General features: G+C 43.0%; 1 protein-coding gene and 1 pseudogene across 1 annotated transcript in view; one reads left to right on the forward strand and one right to left on the reverse strand.

The window, feature by feature from the left end:
- The window catches only part of Cdk19 (cyclin dependent kinase 19), a 139,864-nt gene that overhangs the window by 13,015 nt on the left and 110,876 nt on the right, over positions 1-15,973 (forward strand). The gene's annotated exons all lie outside the window — the stretch shown is intronic.
- Positions 13,648-14,401, reverse strand: LOC130869340 (oxidative stress-responsive serine-rich protein 1-like; annotated as a pseudogene).

A 15,973-nucleotide genomic window follows, 5' to 3' on the forward strand; every position in this document is an offset into this window, starting at 1 on the left:
GAGAGAGCGCTGGTGGTGTGAGGATTGAGCATGCTCATGACATACATGGCTTGCATGTAGAGGTTAGAGAACAGTTTTCGGGTACATGCTCTCTTCCACTTGCTGAGGGTGTTTCCTTTCTGCTGCTGTGCAGCACAGGCTAGGCTAGTGGGCCTGCAAACATTCTTTACCTCTGCTAGGAATTCTTTCTTTATGTTGTTGGGTTTCATTTGTTTAGTGCTTTTGAGACAGGGTCTCATTATTTAGTCCTGACTGGCCTAAAATTCACCAGGTAGTCCACAAGCTATCCAGGATGCAGAGATCCACTTGTCTCTGTCTCTTGAGTGCTGGGCTTCAAGGCATATGCTACCAGTTAAGGAATTCTTGAGTAGATCTCTTTTTATCTTTTAATACCATATATTTTTCTTCTTTCCTTCTTAGGTTTTCTTATAATCTGAGGCTACACTAAGACAGTGGGAATGTTTTTCTATTTAACTTTCAGAGATATATGTATTTCACTTACCAATATCTAGGGCCTTTGAGTGGCTGAATTATGCCTCTTTAAGTGCTGTGCTTCCTGCAAAGTAGATCTTTGTATTAAAGATTAGCTGAGAAAATGTAAGGTCTCTTTGTCATATTTCCCCAAATAAATAAATTTGGTATAATAGTATCTGGCTCTATCTCTTTCTAAAAGTTTTCTTGCTTAAATGACTAACAAGGAAGGGACAGTTTTGTATGAGGGAAGCCTTATGTTTAATCCCCTGCACATCTAAAAAAGGTGGGGCAATAGAGGCGGGTCCTGATAGAAAGGCTTGGCACAGTAGTGAAAGGGTTAGATCACATAGTAAAGACAATCGTGTTACAAAATTCCTATGATGGGAATGATAGAAATTCCTGTGATAGGAGTTTCTGAGTGGTCTCCGCCTGTCCACATTTCCGTCCGCCAGCCCGTCTACAGAGCTAGTCCTGTTTTTGCCAGTCAGGGTATCCATTCTCTGTCTGCCTTCTGCCTGTGGATGCATTATTCCTTGTAATCGTTCTTCCATTTGTGTCAAGTAATTTAATTAGAACTTTACTGCAGTCCACTTGATTCCTTCCGTGAACCAAGTATTGTGGCACAGGCACAACATAAAGGCAAATGGGAGGTATAGTCTGTTTGCAACACCAGGATGTAATATACAGAGCAAATTACTAATAACAGTTTCCAAGGCATGGAGGGGTTCAACCCAGGGATTCACATTTGGGGAATATTTTGGAAAATATATTTGCTATGTATTTCCCACTTAAAATTGATAAGACATTTTACAGATATGTGATTAGAAGAGCAGAGGCAATGAATTACTTGAAGGAAACCTGCTTTCTGTATATACCAAGGCATTTGTGTTTGTACACAGGAATGCAGAGCAATATGGCAGCATGCTAAGGCGTGAACAAGTTCAAGCTGTACAAAATGCCTGCATGGAGAGGGTGAGGTGGGCATGAAGTCCAGATGCCGAGGAGCTTTTGGTAGCGGTGGGGAGAGGGAGTCAGTTGTCTTTAATGGTGCAAAGTTGGTCTGTTGATCATCTTGGGACAGGCACTCACCTGTGAGTGGTTAGTTGGTCAGTGTAAACTGGATTCAGTGTCGGCCCGTGGGGGAACGAATGAGAACAGGGAGTTGGGTAGGTAGGGAAATGGGGGTGGATGTGGGAGGAATTGGGCGGGGAAATACACACCAAAACACAGTGTATGAAATTCTCAAAGATTTCATAAACCCTTTTTGTTTTAAAAAGAACAACATGTAAATTTCTTTATTGGAGAAAGCAAAGCCCTTTGTTTGAAGCATGTGCGCTTGTAGTTCCAGCTAGTCTACGGGCTGGGGAGGAGGCTAACTTCGGTCTGGAGTTCTGTGCCAGCCTGGGCAACATACCAAAACCTTGTCTCTTAGGAAAGTTGAAACTATCATAAATGTATTAATTTGCATATTATAAAAACCAGTATATGAAAATGACAGTAAGGAAAGCTAGGGAGTTTAGAGAAATCACGAAGAATGTAGTTGGGTGTGTAGTGCACACCTGTGCTCTCGGAATTCAGGGCTTGCGACTGAGATCGAGTCCTGCCGGGCCCGGACACGGAAGGGAAACCACATGCGAGCGCTCAGAGTAGGTACTGCTAGTGTTTTGGTCTATTTTCTTACAGTGTGCTTTAAAGATAATTATACGTAAAATTCTGTGTAGTTACTTGGGAGACTGAGGCAGGAAGATCGCTTGAACACAGGCTTTTGAGACCTGGGCTACATATTGAAGCCCTATTTCAGGAGAAAATTTTTGATAGAGGGGTGGAGAAATGCAGTTAGAAGTGCATGCTGTTCCTGTAGAGAACTTGAATTTGGTTCCCAGCATCCATATCTGGTTCCTAGCACCCACTTTTGAAGGCTCACAGTTAGCTTTAGGGGCTCTGAAGTCTCTGGCCTCCATGAACACCTTCACACTTGTGCACATACTCACCTACGAATACACAATTGAAAAAATATAAATCAAAAAAGAAGAGAAGAAAAGTTGGGTGGTTGGTGCATGCCTTTAATCCTAGCTAGTAGCCCTCGGGAGGCAGAAGCAGGTGGACCTTTAAGTTTGAGGCCAGTCTGGTCTACATGGCAAGTTCCAGGCCAGACCCTGTCTCAATTAAGGAAAAAAAAAAAGATGTAATTCAGTGTGCTTTAGAATATTTACATAGTTTTATAAAATACTACTCTCTAATTCCAGAAGATGCTCATCCCCAAAGGAGCCCTGGACCTTGGGAGTCCTTGTTTGTTCTTTGCTCTCAATTCTGGCAAGTGCTATCTGCCTTCTGTCAGTGAATGATAACCAATCTGGCCTTTTATGACTGACCTACTTAACTCAGCTTATTTTCAAGGTATCCCATCTGGCAGCATGTACTAATATTTCCTTTTGTGGGTGAGTAATAATACAGCCACATTTTGTTTACCCATTAATGAAAATTTGTTCTCTCTACTTTTTTGGCATTTAAGAATAATGTAAATATGTATACATATTTTTGTTTGAACATATGTCTTCATCTGTTTGAGCATATACCTAGAAAGTAGAATTGCTCAGACATATGGTAATTCCAATATAGAACTTTATGAGGATTTGAGAAAATGTGTTGCACATTGGGTGCACCATTGTACATTTTTACCTAGTGTTTATGTTCAATTTGTCTTTAAAAAATATTTCTAGTCTTTGAGTTTTATACATGCATTCAGTGTATTTTTTATCTGTTTTAACTTCCTTCTCCTCTCGTGTTTTCCCAGATCACCTCATCAGCTTCATATCTTCTTGTTCTCTGTCCCCATGTCTGTCTGTCTCTCTGAATAACTCCCTGAGTCCAGTATATGTGCAGGAGCATGGTTGACTTACTTCTTCTGTGTTTTGCTATTACTTATTATATTATCTGTTCATTGTAAGAACTTTGAATTTGTGTGTGTGTGTGTGTGTGTGTGTGTGTGTACAGACACAAGCACAGACATGAATGCTCATGTCTGCATGAAGTGCCATGTCATGTTTCTGGGCCAGAGCTGATTCTCCTCTTCCTCCTTTAAATGGGTCCTGAAGATGAAATTAAGTCACTAAACTTGCTCAGTAAGTGCTTCTACCTCCTGAACCATCTCAGCAACCCTGTCCTCTGTTCTTTAAAAATACTGTAACTATTCTAGTGGAAATGGTTTTCCTATAGATTTTTATTTTCCTATTGGCTTATGATATTCAACATCTTTTCATGTACTTACTGATCATTTATTTATATATTTTCAAAGAAATGTCTATAGAAGTCTTTTTCCTATTAAATTGGGTTCTTTTGATTATAACATTTTAAAGATTTGTAATTATTCTCTTTAATTGCTTGTACATAATGTTTAAAATTTTTCTCTTTTGAGACAAGGTATACCAGGCTGCTTCAAACTTGGTAATTCTCCTGTTAGTCTCTTTCTCTCTCTCTTTTAATATTTTTATTTGATTTTATATGTGTAAATATTTTCCTTGCATGTATGTCTGTGCACCACATGCAAGCCTGGTACTCACAGAGTCTGAGGATCCCCTGGAACTGGATTTACAGACAGTTGTGAGCTACCATGTAGGTACTGGGACTTGAACCCCGGTCTTTCTGGAAGAGCACTTAGTGCTCTTAAGTACTGAGCCATCTCTCTGGCTCCTGCTTCAGTCCTTTTCAGTGCTAGGCCTAGGATGTTACAGAATTGATCTTAGAGATTCCCTGGAGTACCACAGAAGATTTACTTAGGATATTGTGGACATTTGGATTTCTGAGAGAAACTCATCTGTCAGAACTACCAGCTCTGAATCGTTGGCATCTTCCCTTTTAGGTTGTGCTTACTCTGGTTTTGATGTCATGATGTTGGGAACCTGGATGTTTAGCTTATTGTGATAAATGTAGTGGCATTTCATTTGTATTTTAATAAATAAAACTTGCCTGAGGATCAGAGAGTAAAGCAGCCACACTGGCCAGCCTTACAGCCCAGGCAGCAATGACACACAACTTTAGTCCTGGTGGTCACACTAGCTTGTCATAGAAACCAGGCGGTAGTGGTGCGAGCCCTTAATTCCAGAAGTAGAGAGGATTATAAAACGGGAGGAGACAGCTCTCAGACACAATCTCATTCTGAGATTCCTGGAGGCAGGATCGCCTGTTTTGAACTGAGGTAAAGGTAAGAGTCAGTGGCTGGCTGTTTTGCTTTTCTGATCCTCAATGAAATGCCGCTACAGATAAAAAAGCAACTGGTTTGCAAAAGAAATTATGTGGAGTAGGAAAGAAGACTGGAGATACTGAGTCTGATTCCAAGAATTGTTGTAATATGGATGGTGGGGTTGTGTCCCCGGCACCTGGCCGCCCGCATGGCTAGCTTATGCCCCGAAATAATTACACGGAAATTGTATTCTTTTAATCACTGCCTGGCCCATTAGCTCCAGCCTCTTATTGGCTACCTCTTACATATTGATCTAACCCATTTTTAATATTCTGTGTAGCACAACGAGTTGGCTTACCAGGCATCTTTCTATCTAAGAATTCCTTTAAGTATTGTTAGGTTGGGGAGAGGAGAGACAGACCCCCCCGCCCCTCCCTCCTCTTCCTTTCCCTCCCTCCTCTTCCTTTCCCTTCTCTTCCTTTCCTTTCCTCCCTCCCTCCCTCCCTCCCTCCCTCCCTCCCTCCCTCCCTCCCTCCCTCCCTCCCTCCCTCCCTCTCTCCTTTCCTCCTTCCCTCCCCCCCTCCCCCAAACAGGGTTCCTCTGTGTAGCCTTAGCTGTCCTGGAGCATGTTCTGTAGACCAGAGATCTGCCTGCCTCTGCTCTGAGTGCTGGAGTAAAGGCGTGTGCCACCACTGCTCAGCTTTATTTCTTATTTCAACACACGAGTATTTTATTAATATAGAAATATATTTTGCTTAGGCAGAAACTCTTAGTAAGTTGCTTCATCTAAGTACTTCTTAAAGGGAATTGTTTCTTTTTATCTAAGGTACTGAACAGATTGCTAAGGTCCTAGCTTGTGAATGGTGGGGATCCTTTACCTAGATGTGGTCAGTGCTTATTGGCTACTTAGTTTTCCATATTCAATAGATATCTTCTTTTATTATACAGTATACAGAACTTTTACTCCTTTTTACTTGTTGGGCATTTAGAGACTTTCTGCCTTAAAAGGCAAAATCTAGTTTTTGTCTACCTCTGTAGCTGAGGAGGACTACCTTAAATTTCTGATCCTCCTGCCTCCACCTCTCAGTGCCTGCACTAAGGTACTTGCCCAAATAATGTGGAGCTGGGGATTGAACCCAGAGTTTTCAGCGGCAACATACCAGCTGAGCCATACCTGAAGCCCAACATTTAAAGTTTCTTTATATTTCAAACTAATAATTACTCATTTCTTCATTCTTCTATGTTTTGGTCCATGTGTGATTCTTCCCCCGCCCCATAGTGATGTAAATTGATTTATTGTGCCAAATGCTGTAAGTTTTAAAGCTTTTGATAGCTATTTCCAAATTTATAAATAATTTCATGCACTACCACTAACAGTGTATGAAAGTGTCACTCATTCATTTATTTATTTATTTTGAGACAGGGTTTCTCTGTGTAAAACACTCCTGACTGTCCTGGAACTCATTCTGTAGACCAGGTTGGCCTGAAACTCAAAGATCCTTCTGCCTCTGCCTCCTGAGTGCTGGAACTAAAGGTGAGCACTACTACACCTGGCTTTATTTCAGTTCTTTAATATTTTTATGTGTGTGTGTGTGTTTGAGAGAGAGAGAGAGAGAGAGAGAGAGGGGGGGGGGGGGGGGGAGGGAGAGAGAGAAAGAGAGAGCGAGCTCTCGAGTGTTCGAGCTGGCACGTACTTGCTTCTGAATGGGTATGGATATCGGGACAATTTCAGGACTCAGTTCTCTTTTACCTTGGGTTCCAAGAATTGAACTGAGCTTGCCCTGTCAGGCGTGAGTGGCAGCACATTTACCTACTGAACCATCTTCAGCCCCTCGGTTCTGCGTCACATTTTTACACATGAAACTGTCTCTGTTTTAGTCTGCGATTGAGAGCTGATGGCCCTGTGGTCTAGCTCTTTGGAACTGGAGTTTGTGGTGGAGGTTCCTGTTTTACTGATCTTTATTTTATAGCTGGTAACATCTTCAGGCTGTTACACAGTAGCAGATTTCTTGCAGCGGTTCCCCCCATGTAAAGGAATGCATTTATATAGTCTTTTCACCTACAGTTTTCTACTTTTATATTAAAAGTCATATTCAGAAATGCAATCAGTTAAGAATCTGCCAGAAAGCTTTCTGGCTAGCCTGTATTCCTACTGGAGAATGAAGGAAAAGTTGCAAAGAACACGCTGTACCATTCAGGAAAATGGTGCTCTAGTTGGCTTTCTGTTGTTGCTATAAACACCATGACCAGAATCAACATGGAGAGGAAAGGGCTTATTTAGGGGCTTAAGTATCTGTCACAGCCCCATAGCTGAGGGAAGCCACAGCAGGAGCTGAAGCAGCTACCGTGGAGGAACACTGCTTATTGGCTTGCTCCCTACGCCTTGCTCAGTATGCTTTCTTATTACCCACCTCGGGGCAGCCCGGGGTGGCACTGCCCACACTGCCTGGGCTCTCCCACGGCAGTCATTAATGAAGAGAATACCCCACAAGCTTGCTTACAGGCAGTGTAGTGGAGATCGGATCTCAACTGAGAGGCCCATTTCCCAGTTGACTCTAGCTAGTGTCAAGGTGAGAAAAAACTCGCCAGCATAGACAGAGAAGAAACAATGTTCCATATTGTGTTTGGTGTAGAACTTGTTAGCAGCATTAAGCAGAATTTCTTGCTAAGGAATAGAGGGCAGAAACGATCCAGCTTTCCTTAAAATGAGCAGAGAGCATACACAAAGGCACTTAGGTGTGTAGAGCTCTCATTTTGACTTCATGTAGAAGAAAAACCTGATCATTATCATTGTGAAAAAATAACCTGGCACATGTCTTTAATCCTAGTGTTTGGGAGGCAGGGACAGGTGTATCTATGTGAGTTCGAAACCAGCTTGGTGGTCTACATAGTGAGTTCCAGGACAGCCAGAGCTACACAGTGAGACCTTGTCTAAAAAAAATAAATAAATAAAAAAAATAAAGCAAACAAACAGACAAAAAAGGAAATAAGAAATTTGATTTTATTTTCTTGGAACAAAAAGTCCAGAGATAGTTTTTGATTACTTGAGTATATTATCAAATGTTCAACTCCTTCTGTCTGTTCTGTGGCTTCTGTCTAGGTCAGTGGTTCTCAACTTTCCTAGTGTTGCTTGGGACCCTTTAATAACCAGCCATAAATTATTTCATTGCTCTTTTTTTTTGGTTTTTCGAGTCAGGGTTTCTCCGTAGCTAGTACTGGAACTAGCTTTTGTAGACCAGGCTGGCCTCAAACTCACAGAGATCCGCCTGCCTCTGCCTCCCGAGTGCTGGGATTAAAGGTGTGCGCCACCACCGCTCAACTTCATTGCTATTCTGTTATTGTTAATGACTCATACCGGAAATATCTGATATGTGATCCCTGTGAAAGGGTCGGTTGAGACCCACAGGTTGAGAACCTCTGCTATAGCTGTTCAAATGATTGTTGTGCCTCCATCATGGACAGGATGAGGAAGAGAAAAGGGGTTGTGTCAACCAAGTTGTATACACGTGCTTTCGACCAGGTCGCGGAGCCAGCTCTCTAGCACCTATGTTACCATGGCTTCAGTGTGGAAAGAAGTTCAGTAGAGCCAGTATAAGGCAAAGTTGGGAGTTTATAAAAAGCCATTTTAAACAGATCTTAAGCACAGGGGTTAACAGAACAGAGTATTTAGGGAAAAAATAAGACATGGCTAGGTGCATATGGATTTTTCAAGGGAGAATAGCACTTTGTTGTCTTTATAATAGTTATATGTAGAATTTTGTTGATTTCTGAAGTCATTACTGCTAAGAAAACGGAACGAAGTCACAAAGTGGTTGCTGAGGTGCACCTGACAGGGTCACATTTGGTAAGGGCGCACTGCAGCACGGGGATGCAGGTCGCTAGAGTGTAGTCACTGTTAACAGCCTCATTTCCGAAATTCCCAGGTGTCTGCACGAAGAGTGAGATTCTGCCTGAGGTCATAGACACTGAGGCCTTAAGCCTGCTTTATTGTTATTTAATATTTGGAATTTTCTACATAAAGAGATGGATGTATAGTTGTTAGATCACAGGGTGAGAGTACCACATTCTTCAGAAGGGTTGAGTTGGGGCTGGGGAGACCCAGCGGGTCAGCTGATTCCTGTGCGAGCACGAGGACCTGAGTTCAGTTCCCACATGTGGCGGCTTTAGTTTATAACCTAGTGCTTCTGCAGTCAGATGGGTGCTGGAGGCAGACCCCCAAGAGACCCAGAGCAGCTCACCTGGCATGCAGTGTCCAACAGAAGAGACCCACTTTAGACAAGGGGGGAGCTTGAGCTTGCCCTCCGATCTCCACAAAGTTGAGCCAGACTGTTACGCTCCTATCAGAGTAGGACACTGCCCCTCTCTTTGTCCTTGCCTACCTTTGCTTTTGGCCTCTCTCTGTTATTAGGCAGGTGGTCGTTTGCTGTTTTTATCAGTATTTTATTGTGGGACTGTTAAATGTCTTCATTTGTCTATTGATTATCTTTTGGGTGCCCTACTCTTCTCCGCTTCAGTAAGCGTTATATGGTGGCTTTTAATTTAAACTGTATAGATTTATAAATCTGATTATACTCCTTAGGTGAATGACTTGGACAAATTAACTCTGTGTCTTTGTTTTCCTCAGTGGGAAAATGTATACTAGTGTCTACCTTGTGGGACTGTTGGGAGGGCATGAGGTAATCCATGGGAAGGATTTAAAACACGTCTACCTTGTGGGGCTGTTGGGAGGGCATGAGGTAATCCATGGGAAGGATTTAAAACACCTGGCAGAAGCTCTGCTTCTTGGGGGTGGGGTGGCGTGGTGCGGCCTGGCACATGCCTTTAATCCCAGCACTTGGAAGGCAGAGGCAGGCAGATCTCTGTGAGTTCGAGGCCAGTCTGGTCTACAGCATGACAGTCAGGACTGATACATAGAGAAACCCTGTTTGAAAAACAAAACAAAAACAAAACAACAGAAAGAAGCTCTGCTGCTACTGTTAAACTCTATACACTGTTTTTGTGGAGGGGAAATACCTAGAAAAGTGAAGTGTTTCAAAATAGGTGTTGGCAAACACAGTCTTAGCTCGCTTTCCAGTAAAAGCTGCAAAACCTGTGCCACCTCAGGGTTAGGGTGATGTCTAAGCCTTTGGTTTCAGTGAGGTATGTGTAAGTTGTGAAAAGATTTATATATAAAGCGATAGGTATTTTCTGACTTTGAGTCATCAGCAATTTCAGTCATCCAGAAAGGTCTCATGAGCTGTGTATTCACTCCCCAGGCATTTGTTCTGTAGAAAGGTTAGATGTTTGCAGGATTTCTATAAAGGACCAGTATGTACACAAATAGGCCGTGTGGTCTTCTGTGTATGCTGAATTCTGTAGTTGAGAGAAAGCAACCCTGTTTGGTTTTTACTTAAATAAAAGTCTTACTGAGCTCCATGACCCTTGACTTTAACCCAGCATAGAGCCAGAAGCAGGTAATCTTTGTAGGTTTTGAGGCAAGCTCCAAGCCAGCCAGAGTTACATAGTAAGTCCCTGTTGCAAAAGCCAAGCCGATGCCCCCTCCCCAACCTAGGTCTTGTTTCTGTTTTTCATGATTTGACATGTCTAACAAAAGCAAAAGAGACTTTACTAAGGTACATGTAGTCTTTGAAGTTTGCTTATGATTGTATTTTTTAAATAGGAAAAAACTAAACTAAAGCAACTATATGCTTTAAAAAAAGCAGCCAGCTTTGATAAAGAAGCTAAAAGAGGTGTGGGAGGAGACATTCCTGCTGTTTTCAGATTAATGTTACTGTGCTTTGAGCTGGCAAGAAAAACTTTGTAACAGTTCAAATGGGCTATCCCACTGCACGGGGAAGTCCCACGTGTGCACTCTGTCTTTCCCCACTCCCATAGCACCTCATGAGCCTATGACACGCAGTGCCCCGCTTTCTTCTTTAGAAAATCAGTTGCCCTGACGAGAAGAATGGATTCATATTGATCGGTATAGTTAGTGATGGGACTGTAGGCTGTGCTGGGGCGGAGTGCTGCAATGTGAGACAGATAGACTGTTTTCATTATGAGCTAGCATTGTTCATAATGTTTAGGAACAAACTCGTGAGTCTTACTACATTTTGGCAGTGTATGCAGAGGAAGCAAAACAGACACAATTGAGAGTCTTTTAAAACACACAAGCGGTGCTGGAGAGATGACTCAGTGTTAAGAGCACTGGCTGCTCTTCCAGGGGTCCTGAGTTCAGTTCCCAGCAACCACATGGTGGCTCACAACCCTCCATAATAAGATATGGTGCCCTCTTCTGGCCTGCAGGCAGACATACAGGCAGAATACTATTTACTTAATAAATAAATCTTTTTTAAAAAAACACAGAAGCAATGTCGTTCAGTAAGTACTCAGGATGGAGGTTGGCAGTACATTTGCGGAGGAAAAAAAAGATGATGACCATGTGGGCCTGGCTAAAGAATTTGGCCTCTAACCTGGCAGAGAATGAGAGTAATGCATTCCAAATGGAGTAGATTCCAGTAGTTCCCAGGACAAAAATAGGCATTTTTTCCTGGTTGTACAAGGAATATATGTTACAAAAAGGGAACCATTAAACACTGTGATAAGCTCCTCTAATCTCTTTTACTAGAGGTGGCCACCATCCAGCACCTGCATAGCCTCACAGAAGGCAACTTCGTGGTTACTTCTCACAGTGTGGGGCACAGAGGGCAGGAGAGTGAGAGCAGGAGCCTAGGACAGAGGTGACGAGAAATGCTGTGTTTCTGGCCCTTTGGTAGCTGTTGGGTCGACAGGATAGGGCTGGGGAGGTAGAACTCAGTGACTAGTTAGAGGAGTGGAGTGAAGCCGGAAGACTGGCCAGAAAGAAGCTTGGACCAAATTGTGATGTCACTAGGCAAGATTTGGGTAAGTGATACTGACACACACTTTTTAAATTTATTATTTTGGTCATAAGTTGCTATAGTTTTCTTATTATTACTTTTTCCTCCCCCCTTCCCTCCCTTCTCTTTTTAAGACAAAAGCTCACTCTGTATCCCTGAATGGTCTGAAGCTTACTAGTCTGGTTTAGAAGTCACAGAGATCAGCCAGCCTCTACCTCCAGAGTGCTAGGATTAAATGCGTGGGCCTCTATACCCTGCTCCTTTTGATAATAGTCATTATGATGGGTGTGAGATGATATTGGAGTGGACTTTTGTTTGTTTTGAGACAGTCTGCTAAGTAGATGAGAGATGAAGCTGCTCTTGTACTGGTAATGTTTACGTTCGCCTCCATATGTTGGAATTATAGCCTGTGCCACTAGGTCAGCTTCAGGCTTTGTTAATGTGTGTGTGCGCGTGTGTGTACACATATTTGTGTACTTGTATGTGCTACAGGCATGTGTGTGGTGCTCAGAAGACACCTTGTGGGAGTTACTTCTCTTTTGTATGTGTTCAGGGATTGAACTCAGGTTGGCAGGATTGGTGACAGAGCACTCAAACCTGCTTCCTGAACTGCTCCTCCTCCTTCTCCCCCCACCAGAGACAGGGTTTCTCTGTGTAAGAGCCTTGGCTGTCCTGGAAATTGCCTAGTAGACCAGGCTGCCCTCCAGTTTACAGAGGTTTGCTTGCCTCTGTCTCTGAGTGCTAAGACTAAAGGTGATACACCTGGTGTATCAGAGTTCGAAACATTGCTTTTTTTCTTCTTTCCTAGTTTTTTGGTGATACTTTAAAAGAGTGTTACATAATGGGATCATATTCTCTAATAGCTAGTAAATATATTTTGGAGGTTGTTTTCCCCTCCCACTTTTTGTTTGGTGACTCTGTCTCACTATGTAACTTAACACTAGCTTTGAACTTAAGGCTTCCTGCCTTCACCTCAATTCTCAGATGCCCAGTTATCTTGGAGGTTTTTAAGAAAATGTCTATTACTAGGAAAGTGAAATAAATAGATAATTTTTAACCTGATTAAATATTTAATATTTTATAGGAATAGTTTCTGAAAATCATGTTCCCTGGTTATTTATTTATTTTTTTTTGGTTTTTTGAGACAGGGTTTCTCTGTGGCTTTGGAGCCTGTCCTGGAACTAGCTCTTGTAGACCAGGCTGGCCTTGAACTCCCAGAGATCTGCCTGCCTCTGCCTCCCAAGTGCTGGGATTAAAGGCGTGCGCCACCACCGCCCTGCATGTGTGCCTGCAGGCCAGAAGAGGGCACCAGATCTCATTACAGGTGGTTGTGAGCCACCATGTGGTTGCTGGGAATTGAACTCAGGACCTCTGGAAGAACAATCAGTGCTCTTAACCTCTGAGCCATCTCTCCAGCTCCCCCTGGTTATTTTTGTTACGGTACTGGAGCAGAGTTCCTCTCCCCCGTCCTACCTGGCATGCTTTCTCATTTCAGTGTCACCTCAGAACTAAAGCTTGCTCCTGGAATAGCTGCAGCATCCTAGTTTACGCCCCCTTTCCCTCTGCGTTTGCTCCCTTCCTGTGTGTGTGTTTAAAACAGCACCAGCAGGGTTGTAGTGATACTAAGGATAATTACTCCCTCAGATGTGGGGCAGGCCACTGGTTTACTCAAACTGAATCTAAACCTTAGATTTCTGACTCAAGAATGACATAAGAAACCTTTGATGGCACAAATCCGTGTTAAACCAAAGACAGTTCGGACGAGTCTTCAAAGCTCTGCAGTTGGTGGCCTGGCGTCTGCAACATGAGTGCTTGGTTCAGTTGCAGCAGCACACTGGGGTTTCCTGTCGCAGCTTCCTCAGCAGGTCCCCGCTGCTGCCAGTCTGCAGTCATGGTTTCTTCAGCCCTCAGGACATTTTTAGGAGAGACTCTTTGGCCTGCTTGACTTAATGGTACATAAGAATTCAGTAAACTGACAGAATGAAGATGAACTGAGATGCCAAGAGAAGATTTCATTGCAAGTGCCGTGAGCAGAAAGAGATGCCTTCTCCCAGAGTGACCACCAGGTCTGCCATATCTAAACCTTTGACAACCCTTCATTGCCTTAAAGCACATGAGAAGATCAGCTTCTTGTTATCAGGTGTACATCATCTCTGCCATGTGGGACATTTTCTTAGGGATATACGAGCAATACTCCATGTGGCCTGATTGGTCTTCAACGTCCACATCATCCACAGAGACGAGCTTGCTCGCAACAGGATCTAGGGGAGCCAGACAGAGTTCTGGTGTGCAGTGATGGGGAGTAGTCCTCAAGTGATCTTCATTCTAGGGCCACAGGAGGGACAGTCTGCAGAGCTGAAAAGGAATACACTTCCACATCATGCCATCTCTTGCACTGGCACTCCTTGCCTATACACACACATGGCTTACCCAGGCTTAGCTTGGAAACAGACCAGAAGTCAGAAGACTTTCTAGGGAGGGGTCACACCAGAGGGCTCCATTGGAGGGCTCTTCTTTTTACTCACTGATGGGAGCCTTGGAACCTAACTTCCCAGAGACTCAATGCCTGCCCCTGAGGTCTCTCCTGTGTTGACCTCTTTGGGGCTTGAAATCCCCAGCCCACTACTCCCTTTGGGTGTCTCAGTCTGGCTTCTGTGCTTGAGCTGGCTGCTGGGAACAGATGCTGAACTTGGGAGGATGAGGGACGACGCCATGTTCTCTCTGCTCACGTGGATTTAGGTTTGCTGTCATCTGTTGCTGTTCTGACGCTCTGACATTTGTGCTACCTCCAATAGACGAGACACAATGGACCCCGACATGTCCACTCTTAATTTCTTGAAGGCAGTTTGTAGGCTCTCTCCTCCTCTCCACCCTTGACTTCAGATTGCATTGTGAAAGTTTCTGCACTCCTATGGATGTTCTCGTTAATACTTGCAACTGGGGTGCTCCCAGGGATCTGACCCATCCTCAACCTCCTCCTGACTGACCCAGATCCAAACCCTGCACATAGAGCCCCTGGTGTGTTTTAAATAGTTCTCTCCCTATATTCTCAATAATTTCTGTTTCTAAGAAGAAAATGTGCTCTGAACTGTAGGAATCTCCATATTCTATTTTGCAAAGTTTATTTTTCTATTTAATTAACATCTTTTATTTTCCACATACATATATGGGCTCTCACATAATTAAAAAACAGTTGGTACTTTCAGTTTGTATGCATTCACGCCTTTTTGTTCTATTAGTTTTTTCAATAGCATAAATCTGTTTTTTTGTAAGTGTATATGGTAATTCAAGCTCAGTGAGTCAGCGTTTGGTAATTTTGCATATTCATTTGCAAAATACATGATGACCTGTGGTGTTAGTTTATGTTGTTGATTTTCTTGTCAGCTCTGAAGTCTCAATCCTTGGTAGATAAGTAGACTTAGATAGGCGTTTGCCGTTTTATGTTTTGGGAAGTGTAACTTTAAATCTACATAAACTGCCTTGCTTCTGCTGTATTCATGGTTTCCAGGAGGGCTTCCTGTATGGACCTCGAGTGTGGGAGGCGGCAGACTCTTCAGTAGAAGATAAAGAGTGCTATCTTCTAGTGTCACTGTGTGTGCTGGGGAGGCTTTCTCTGAGTGTCACAGAGAACAGGGAAAACAACACAGCAAATGACGCTGTGGTCAAATTTAAGATACATTTAATTCAGTATTGCTAAAATCAGGAGAGAGAGACAGAGAGAGAGAGAGCGAGCAAGAGAACTCTAAAACTCTAGGGCAGTGAGAGCGCTCAGTGGGTAGGCACTTGCTGCCAACAAGGCTGTTGCGTTTTAATCCCTGGAGCCCACGCAGTGGAAGGAGAGAGCCAGCTCCTGCAGGTTGGCCTCTACTGCCACATGCACACTGGCGTCTGTGTGCTTGCTTGCATGTACACACACAAATGTAACAAATACTAGAAAACTGTATAGCGCTGGATGGTGGCTTTCCCTCTCTCCACCATTAAGATTCAGAGTAATTAATAAAAGAGAACACTAGTATATTGTCTAATGCACTGTCATTTTCTCAGACTTAGCACACTTAGCCGTGCTGTGGTTTCTTCCTGGGAACTTGTCCAAGTCATTATTCATGTTGTATTCTTCCCTACTGCTCCTTTTACTGAAAGATTGCTTCACAATAAATAGAAGGCAGCCCAATCCGTGACTCATGACTGCAGGATAGACATTCTTATGTTAAGTTCCATGTGCCAGAAATGCTGCTTTCCAATATGCTAATTATCTCTTCCGAACTTGTTAATATGCTCTTCTCTCAAGTTTGTTCTTGTTTTAGTAGGGAAACAAACACATCCCACATACTTGTAAAATATGATTTATAGAAGCTTTTTAATGAATTGCTTTTAAAGAAAATAATGAGATTAGATGAGAAATTCTGGCATACTTTTCTTGGGCAGTGTTTCTTTGATGAAAAAAGGGACCATTTTGCCATCT

The sequence above is a fragment of the Chionomys nivalis genome, chromosome 2, assembly GCF_950005125.1.
Source record: "Chionomys nivalis chromosome 2, mChiNiv1.1, whole genome shotgun sequence".
Taxonomy (NCBI): domain Eukaryota; kingdom Metazoa; phylum Chordata; class Mammalia; order Rodentia; family Cricetidae; genus Chionomys; species Chionomys nivalis.